Source organism: Lathyrus oleraceus, chromosome 7 (assembly GCF_024323335.1).
Source record: "Lathyrus oleraceus cultivar Zhongwan6 chromosome 7, CAAS_Psat_ZW6_1.0, whole genome shotgun sequence".
Classification (NCBI taxonomy): domain Eukaryota; kingdom Viridiplantae; phylum Streptophyta; class Magnoliopsida; order Fabales; family Fabaceae; genus Lathyrus; species Lathyrus oleraceus.
In genome coordinates, this window is record NC_066585.1 from 46,852,933 (window position 1) to 46,862,820 (window position 9,888).

Genomic DNA, 9,888 nt, shown 5'->3' on the forward strand with positions numbered 1-9,888 from the left:
AGTCTCCTAATTGCCATCCAAGGCGCGGCGGAATTTAAAAATTTCTCCATTTAGTGATCCTTACGAATGGGCATGATCAGTGATAGAATCGTTACCTCTTGTGACGATTCAAACCTTTGGTGCAGATCTCTTGTAACGATCAAACCCTTGGATACAAATCCACTGAGCGATAACGAACGTTGAACGATGACAACGTCTCTACTCAGTCCACACGAACGGATTCCTTCAATCTCAGTGCTAGCTGGTACGAATTAAGGCTTTGAGTGAGAGAGAGAGATACGAAATTCCAACTCTTCAGTTGTGTTATATTCCCATACAATGCTTCTGCACAAGAGTTCTATTTATAGAACCACTTGTGTGGGCTTCAAGCCAAAAAACCCACTTAAGTGCATTTTGCCCATATCTCATAATATGCCAAAATCACTTAAGTATTTGGTACCTTACCATATTTCGTATTCTACTTAAGGGAACCATACATTACGGTATTCCTTAATTACTTTATCTCTCATCAATCCGTCCTTTGTGTGTGACCCTGTAGGTTTTCGTGACGTTGACAATTATATTAAATCACGCATTTAACATAATAAATAGTGCGCGGTATCTAGCAACACATCACTGCTACCCCAGACACAAAAATGTCATGTGATCTGACAAAACCTCCTGTGATAATAATTATGTGTATAATTACCCCTTTGCCCTTATGTCTATATTGAACACAAGGTATACACCGTGTCATCCTTGTCCAGTTCAATATTGGGCCCATAGACATTTATCCTGTTACGCAGGATGGGCAAATTCCATCTAGGACACTCATGTCCCTCAGCATGCTTTGTGGAGTACCCATCAACTGTCTTTATGGTTTGTGTATAATTACCCCTTTGCCCTTATGTCTATAATAGTTTTAATGCTTTAATGTTATCCCACTTCACACTAAAGCTCGACTACGGATACTTTAAGAATAGTGTCCTTATCTTTAATGTGCTCTCATGATTAAGTCACACTTAATACATTAAACGGACTATCTATTCCAGGGACTTTATTAATCAACCATAATAAAGAAAAAGCCTTTTATTATTAATAAATATTTCGATACAAGTACCAAAAGTATTGGCCTCTAGGGATTACACCAACAATCTCCCACTAGCACTAGAGCCAATCAGGCATACCCCTTATGCCCATTGATCTAGTATGGTCATCATGCTTCTGCTGCGCAAGAGGCTTTGTCAGTGGGTCAGCAGTATTGTCAAGTGTAGGTACTTTACATATTTTCACATCTCCTCTATCTATTATCTCTCGAATGAGATGATAACGCCTAAGTATGTGTTTGGATCGTTGGTGAGATCTAGGCTCCTTAGCTTGTGCGATAGCACCATTGTTATCACAATAGAGACCAATGGGATCCACAATGCTAGGGACTATGCCAAGTACACTAATGAACTTTTTGATCCAAACAGCTTCCTTTGCTGCATTTGAGGCGGCAATATACTTGGCCTCGGTTGTAGAATCAGCAAATGTATCTTGCTTTGAACTTTTCCAGCTCACAGCGCCACCGTTCAAGCAAAACACATAACCAGATTGCGATCTAAAGTCATCCTTATCTGTCTGGAAGCTAGCATCGGTGTAACCAATTACAGCCAACTCTTCCTGACCTCCATATATCAAGAATGATTCCTTAGTCCTTCTCAAGTACTTAAGGATATTCTTAACAGCTACCCAATGGGCATTACCAGGATCAGATTGGTACCTACTCGTTGCACTTAAAGCATACGAGACATCTGGTCGAGTACATAACATGGCATATGATAACACTGAAATTTACGTATTTTCGACTGCGATTTCACATGCATTCTAGTTGTTTTATTGTCATTTTGTTGTGTTATTACTATGTTTTCCTTTGTTTTCAGGTTTTTACTTTAATCGGAGCCCTGATCGAGAAAAGGAGCGAAAAAGGGCTAAAAACCCTAAAATTCAGCATCTTGTGCTTATGGCCTACCCAATGGCGGGCGCCACAGACCAAGCCATGACGTGTCAAACTCAACTTCCCTCAACTCCCACGTTTCCCCACTACATCCACTAAGGCGCCTCACTTTGGCCTTGTGGCGGGCGCCACAAGAGGAAAAACGGTTCCCTCTTATTTTCAAGTTGAAGGGCATCCAAGTTATTTCCATCTTTTTACTTGCTTATAAATAGAAACGCGAATTCACTTTTACAATCATCCAAACTTAGAGCAGAGGCAAACTCAGAAGCAACTTTGTTTCACTTAGGCATATATTCAGTATTTTATAGTGGTAATCGCTTCGCATTGGAGTGTTACCATAATTGTGTCATCAAGTCTGTGATAGAGTCTGTAATCGAGTTTGGAGCACTTTGGAAGGTAGTTAATCCTGCCGCCATTTTCATTTCCGCATTGCAATTTACTTAGCCCTCCGAGTGGAGCAGGTTTTTATTACTCGCCTTTACTTTATTTATTTCCCGCACTCGCCTTTACTTTATTTATTTCCCGCACTCGCCTTTGTTTTATTTATTTCCCGCACTCGCCTTTACTTTATTTATTTCCCGCACTCGCCTTTACTTTATTTATTTCCCGCACTCGCTTTAAATTATTTATTTCCTCGCACTCGCTTTACTTTATTTATTTCCCGCACTCGCTTTAAATTATTTATTTCCTCGCACTCGCTTTACTTCATTTATTTCCTCGCACTCGCTTTAAATTATTTATTTCCTCGCACTCGCTTTACTTTTATTTACTTTCCGCACTCGCACTACTTTTATTTAAATTAATGCACTTTTACTTTACCATGTCTAACTAAATCTAAAAGGTTAGAATGTAAGGATCGTAATTAAACCGATAATTCGTACACTTGTTCGTAGAAACACTTAAGGGCTATTTTAAATTTCAACTTAAGTTTTCCCGTACTTCAATTCCATTGGGTAAGATCGAAAGCCGTCCAACGTCTATTTAAACTTAATTGTTTTTAACTATTTCAAAAACAGCGAAAGCGCTTTGTCTAGTTCATTAGGAGTTTTTAACATTAAGAAGAAAAGAGATTTTTAAACTATTTTCGGATGTGTTTATAAGTTTAGAGTCTGATTCATAAGAACCTCTTTTGGTTAAGAAATCCAGGTTATAATACTTTTCAACTTAGTCAAGATACTATACTTCTTAAAAATAGGTTTACTACTCTAACGCAATGCGCGCCTTTTTATAAGTGACAATAAGAGGGTTTGATTAGGGAGTACAACTCGGTTCTGAATACGCGAAAGCGACAGTTCCCGTTAAATTAGTTCTTTTCAAAGTAGGAAACATTGCCCATAAGTAGTTCTATTAGCAAGTACTTGGATTATTAATTGATTACGTAAATTACATTCGACCCTGTCTTTATTAATTAAATCTAATTAAATACTTTACTTTTCATTGCACACTACAAAAACACCTATTTTGATTGCCTTTGATAAACACCATAACAACAGATAACGATAGCTTGACACTTGGTCTCTGTGGATTCGACAATCTTTTATATTACTCTGACGCGTTCGTACACTTGCGAAACACCGCATCAAGTTTTTGGCGCCGTTTCCGGGGATCAATTTCGTCAAATTTCATTTTCCTGTTGTTATATCGCAGCACCAGAAGTTTAAGTTTAGTATACCCTCTGGCGGAACCTGAACCTTACGCTCGCGCACGTTTATTCTTTCATAGAATTAAGAGAGCTATGGCCGAAGATCAAAACCAAAGACCTCTTAAGGACTTCGCTCAACCATCTAATGAAGAACCTAGTTCTAGTATAGTAAACCCAAGCATCCCAGCTAATAATTTTGAACTTAAACCATCTCTGTTACAACTAGTGCAACAAAGACAATTGGCGGGTCTCGCTACCGAGAACCCTAACCAACATTTAAAAATATTTCTTCAATTAGCAGATACTTTTAAAACCAATGGAGCTTCTCCTGAGGCAATACGTTTAAGATTATTTCCTTTTTCCCTCAGAGATAAAGCCCTATCATGGTTAGATTCTCTTCCACCCAATTCCATTACGACTTGGGATAACCTTAGAAGAGTTTTTCTTGCTAGATATTTTCCCCCGAGTAAGACCACCGTTCTTCGAAACCATATAACTAGATTTACCCAAAACCAAGGAGAATCGTTGTTCGAAGCTTGGGAGAGATATAAAGAGTTGTTACGAGCATGCCCACATCATGGCTTAGAAAATTGGTTAATCATTCAAACCTTCTATAATGGACTTCACTATAACACAAAGATGACCATCGACGCTGCCGCAGGCGGTGCTCTGATGAACAAACCTTATCCTGAAGCTAGTGCCCTCATTGAAGATATGACTCAAAACCATCAATCATGGGGAGTCGAACGAGCGATAGTTGAGAAGAAGGAAGCCCAAGGAGGAGTGCATGAACTAAGCTCTATAGACATGATGCAAGCTAAAATGGAAGCATTAGCCTTAAAAGTCGAGCATATGTACACAAACCCGAATACTGTAGCCGCAGTTTCGTCGGATTGTGAGATATGTGGAACCAAAGGACACCGATCTGCAGAATGCAGTCTATTAAACGAAACCCACTCTGAGCAAGTGAACTACACCCAAGGGAACCCATATTCAAATACCTATAACCCTGGATGGAGGAATCACCCGAACTTCTCCTGTAAAAACAATAACCCTATTTAAAATAATGCACCTCCGAGACCTAGTTATCAAGCCCCTATATCAAATCAACCTATGCAGCCTGTACCACCAAAGCCGAGCCTTGAGAAAATTATGGAAAATTTTATCACGGCCCAAACCCAACAAAACAAGGAGTTCATGAACCAAAACATTCATGTTAACGAATTGATTACTCAGTTAGGAACCAAGGTTGACCAAATAGTTACTCATACCAAGATGCTTGAAACCCAGATCTCTCAGTTAGCTTTAAACCAAGCCCCTCAGACTACACCTGGAGGACAATTCTCTGGACAACCTCAACAAAATCCGAGAGGACAAGCCAATGCCATTACCCTACGAAGTGGGAACGCTTATGATGAGCCACCAAACCCCAGACTGAGTGAACCCGAAACTTCTAAGGAATATACCAAACCCCCGGACGAAGTAAAGGAACCAGAGGAATCTGAAAACCAGGATGGTCGAGAGAAAGGAGAAGAACCTAAAGATAAAATTTACGTACCGCCCCCGCCATATAAACCACCTATACCATATCCGCAAAGACTCAAACAAACCCAGATCAATAAACAATATCAAAAATTTATTAAAGTTATAGAAAAACTTCATGTAGAAATCCCTTTCATAGAAGCCATCACCCAAATACCTTCTTATGCAAAGTTTCTGAAAGACATCCTTACCAACAAACGTAGACTTGACGATCCGAAGCCTTTGGAATGTAATGCTATTTCTGAGGACAAATTAGCAAAGAAAGATAAAGATCTTGGAAATTTCTCCATTCCTTGCCTTTTGGGTAATCATGTCATCGAAAAAGCTTTTCTAGACTTAGGAGCTAGTGTGAGCTTAATGCCTCTAACAGTTTGTGAGAGATTGAACTTAGGAGAATTACAACCCACTAAGATGTCACTTCAGTTAGCCGATAGATCTGTCAAATATCCGATAGGCATTTTAGAAGATGTCCCTGTTAGGATAGGTCAACTATTTATCCCTACTGATTTTATCGTCATGGACATCAAAGAGGACAATGAGATACCAATTCTTCTAGGTAGACCATTCTTATCGACTGCAGGAGCCATAATAGATGTTAAGAAAGGAAAGTTGACATTTGAGGTAGGCGACGAGAAAATAGAATTTATACTTTCGAAATTTCTTATGGCACCTGTGATGGGAGACTCGTGTTATGCCTTAGATATCATTTATGAATGTGTTAGAGAATTAGAACAAAAAGAAATTATTAAGTTACCATCAACCCCCATAAAGGAAGATGATGACTTTAAAGAACCTTACATCGATTATAACCTTTACGAATGTTTATCCCTTACTCCAGATCCTATGCCATGCCCTAAGAAACCAACCTTAGAACTTAAGGAACTGCCTAAGAACCTGAGATATGAGTTCCTCGATGAAAAGATGAACCATCCAGTTATAGTTAGTGCTACCTTGAGCCAAGAGGAAACGAACCAACTTTTAGACGTTTTACGAAGACACCCCTCAGCCTTAGGATATAATATCTCTGACCTGAAAGGTATAAGCCCATCCGTATGCATGCATCGGATTTCGCTCGAAGAAGATTCAAAACCCTCAAGGGAGAATCAGAGAAGAATAAACTCTATAATGAGTGATGTTGTTAAGAAGGAAGTTCTTAAGTTACTTGAGGCAGGTATAATCTACCAGATCTCGGATAGTAAGTGGGTGAGCCCTGTGCATGTAGTACCTAAAAAGGGAGGCATCACAGTCGTGCAAAACGATAAAGGCGAACATGTAGCAAAACGTTTAGAAGGAGGATGACGGATGTGTATAGATTATAGAAAATTAAATAAAGCAACTAGGAAGGATCATTTCCCTTTACCATTTATAGACCAAATGTTGGAGCGTCTAGCCAGACACTCTTACTTCTGCTATCTAGATGGATACTCTGGATTCTTCCAAATACCTATTCACCCCGAAGATCAAGAAAAAACTACCTTTACATGCCCTTATGGAACTTTTGCCTACAGACGAATGCCTTTCGGCCTCTGTAACGCCCCAGCTACTTTCCAACGCTGCATGATGTCAATCTTCGCAGATTACCTAGATGGTATCATGGAAGTGTTTATGGACGATTTCTCGATTTGCGGATTTCATTTCCACGATTGCCTTGTTAACCTTGAGAAAATCCTGGAGAGATGCGTGGAGGTGAACCTCGTGCTAAATTGGGAAAAATGTCATTTCATGGTGACCGAAGGAATAGTTTTAGGACATATAGTTTCCGAAAAAGGTATAGAGGTAGATAAAGCTAAAATAGAAGTTATAGAAAACCTAAAACCACCAAAAACAATCAGAGGAATCCGAAGCTTTCTCGGACACGCTGGATTCTACCGGCGTTTTATTAAGGACTTCTCCAAAATAACTAAACCGTTAACCGGACTTTTAATGAAATATGCTGAATTCATTTTTGATGAAAAATGTAATGACGCATTTAATCTTATAAAGCAAGCACTAATCTCAGCACCCATTATGAAACCGCTCGATTGGTCGGAACTGTTTGAGATAATGTGCGATGCTAGTGATTATGCAGTTGGAGCCGTTCTAGGACAAAGGAAAGATAAAAAATTACATGCCATTTATTATGCCAGTAGAACCCTAGATGCTGCTCAGCTTAACTACGCAACAACTGAAAAAGAATTACTCGCTGTAGTTTTTGCTATAGACAAATGTGATAGATGCCAACGCACTGGAAACATTTCAAGACGTGATGAAATGCCCTTAAGAAACATTCAGGAAGTAGAACTCTTCGACGTATGGGGTATAGATTTCATGGGACCCTTTCCACCATCCTTAGGAAACAGGTATATCTTAGTAGCTGTAGACTATGTGTCTAAGTGGATTGAAGCTATAGCTGCACCTACAAATGACACTAGGGTAGTAATCAAACTATTTAAAAACTATATATTCCCTAGATTTGGAACACCACGTTTAGTCATAAGCGATGGAGGATCACACTTTATATCGAGAATATTTGACAAACTTTTAAGAAAATATGGAGTTAGGCATAGAGTAGCAACACCGTACCACCCACAAACTAGTGGCCAAGTAGAAGTATCTAATAGGGAGATAAAATAAATCCTAGAGAAAACTGTTTTTATTTCTAGGAGAGACTGGTCTCAGAAGCTTCAAGAAGCATTATGGGCCTATGGAACCGCTTTCAAAACCCCTATAGGAACTACTCCTTATCAACTAGTCTATGGAAAATCTTGTCACTTACCATTCGAGTTAGAGCATAAAGCCTATTGGGCCATTAAAACTTTGAATTTAGACTACCTAGCCGCTGGAGAAAAGCGTACCCTAGACATTCATAAATTAGAAGAACTTAGGCAATCTGCCTACGAGAATGCAAAAATATATAAAGAGAGGACAAAAGCCTATCACGGCAAAAGAATAGTAAAGAAAAACTTCAATGTAGGCGATTCTGTTCTCCTTTTCAACACTAGGTTATGACTCTTCCCTGGAAAGCTACGTTCAAGATGGACTGGTCCTTTCGAAGTATCCAAGATGCTGAGATCAGGAGCCGTAGAAATCAAGAACCAAACCTGTATTCCATTCATTGTAAATGGACAAAGACTGAAGCTCTACGAAGGAGGAGATATTCCAGCATACTACTCAAGTCACACCCTGATTGATCCACCGATTCCTACTACTACAGGTGTATAAATTCTGATCGTCAAGCTAATGACGTTAAACAAGCGCTGCGTGGGAGGCAGCCCATGGTTTTTATTTTCATTTTACTTTTTTCGCATTTAGTTACATTTATTTTTATTTTTATTTTATTTTGCATTGAGACTAAGATTTGAATGGTTTGCATTTTCAGGATCACTTTCCTAACTTTTACAGGATGCAGGGTTTTGATGACATGCATGTTGCCTATAGAGACAATGCTCAGAGGGAGCGCTACATTGCTTTGTATCAGCGCCCTATGGCACCCACACGTTACTCTGATCAGCACTGTATGGAGGCACTGGGTATCGAGCCGAGTATCCGATTCCTTAGCCACCAGCTTCACTGGAATGACTTTGCTGATGACTTGAGCAACACATATAGGAACCTGACTTTGGAGTTCCTGAGTTCATTCGACTATGACCCATATTCTGGACCAGATGGGTATGCTGCTTTCAGGCTTTTTGGAGTTGAGTACTCCTTCAGCCAGAAAGAGTTCGGCGACTTATTGGGCTTCCAGACCATTCCTGATGCTATCCTGGAGACACCTATGGGATATTTCCTAGGTAAGGAAGTGGAGAAGTTTTTGAGTGATATATCAGGTGGCGGAAGCCAGGATCCATCTACGCAGTTATCTTATGTCATACATAACCCAGCCTTCAGATATTTTCAGATGATATTAGCACATTCCTTCCTGGGAAGACCGGATGCAGAGACACTACTGAGTGAAGAGGATATCTTCCTATTATTTTGCGCATCCCAGTCTCGCCCAGTAGCATGTGGGAACTTTTTATTGAATAATCTCAGCGGTATCTCTAGATCCACCGAAGGAGTCATCCATGTTGGTGGAATCATCACACAGATTGCTGTCGCTTTAGGTCTGTCTCGCAAGCTGTCACATCTTCGGATCTACTGTGGATACACTACCATGGACATTGATTTCTGTTTAACCAGAGGATTGATGAGGAGAGCTTCTTTCCACCCATGTCAGTTCCGATTGCTAGTCGGCAGTGAGGCTATCCATTATTTCACGCTGCCAGACCCTATGATGACCAGTGTGCATGATCCAGCGAATTGGAGTTATGCTCTAGAGGGTCAGGGAGAGACCGTCGAGGCACCGAGATCACCACCCGCTGCTGATTACACGCCTACACCACCATCTCCTAGAATCACTGTTTTCTCTAATAATCATTCATTGCAGACACCCGACATACGCACCCAGATTGCTGAGTGCCGTAGAGAGATTCCAGAGCTTAGACAGGAAGTGGCGGACCTAACTTTACAGATGGGAGTGTCTGATCTCACCCATTTCATTTCAGGCAGACGACACCCTAATACCTGATCTCACCATTTCATTTCATTTTATTTCTCTTTTATATATTTCTCGTATTTGCATTACTCATTTTTATCGCATTTGGAATATTATATAAACTTCTACTACACATTAGTATTTCTATTTTTTATCTATATATGTTTTATATTTATTTTATTTGCATTTTTAATTTTTCAGTTATTTATTTAT

General features: G+C 39.7%; 1 non-coding gene across 1 annotated transcript; it reads right to left on the reverse strand.

The window, feature by feature from the left end:
* Positions 1-4,097: 4,097 nt before the first annotated feature.
* Positions 4,098-4,204, reverse strand: LOC127110064 (small nucleolar RNA R71). The gene has a single exon (XR_007797302.1). It is a non-coding gene; the product is annotated as a small nucleolar RNA R71 (small nucleolar RNA).
* Between the last annotated feature and the right edge of the window lie 5,684 nt (positions 4,205-9,888).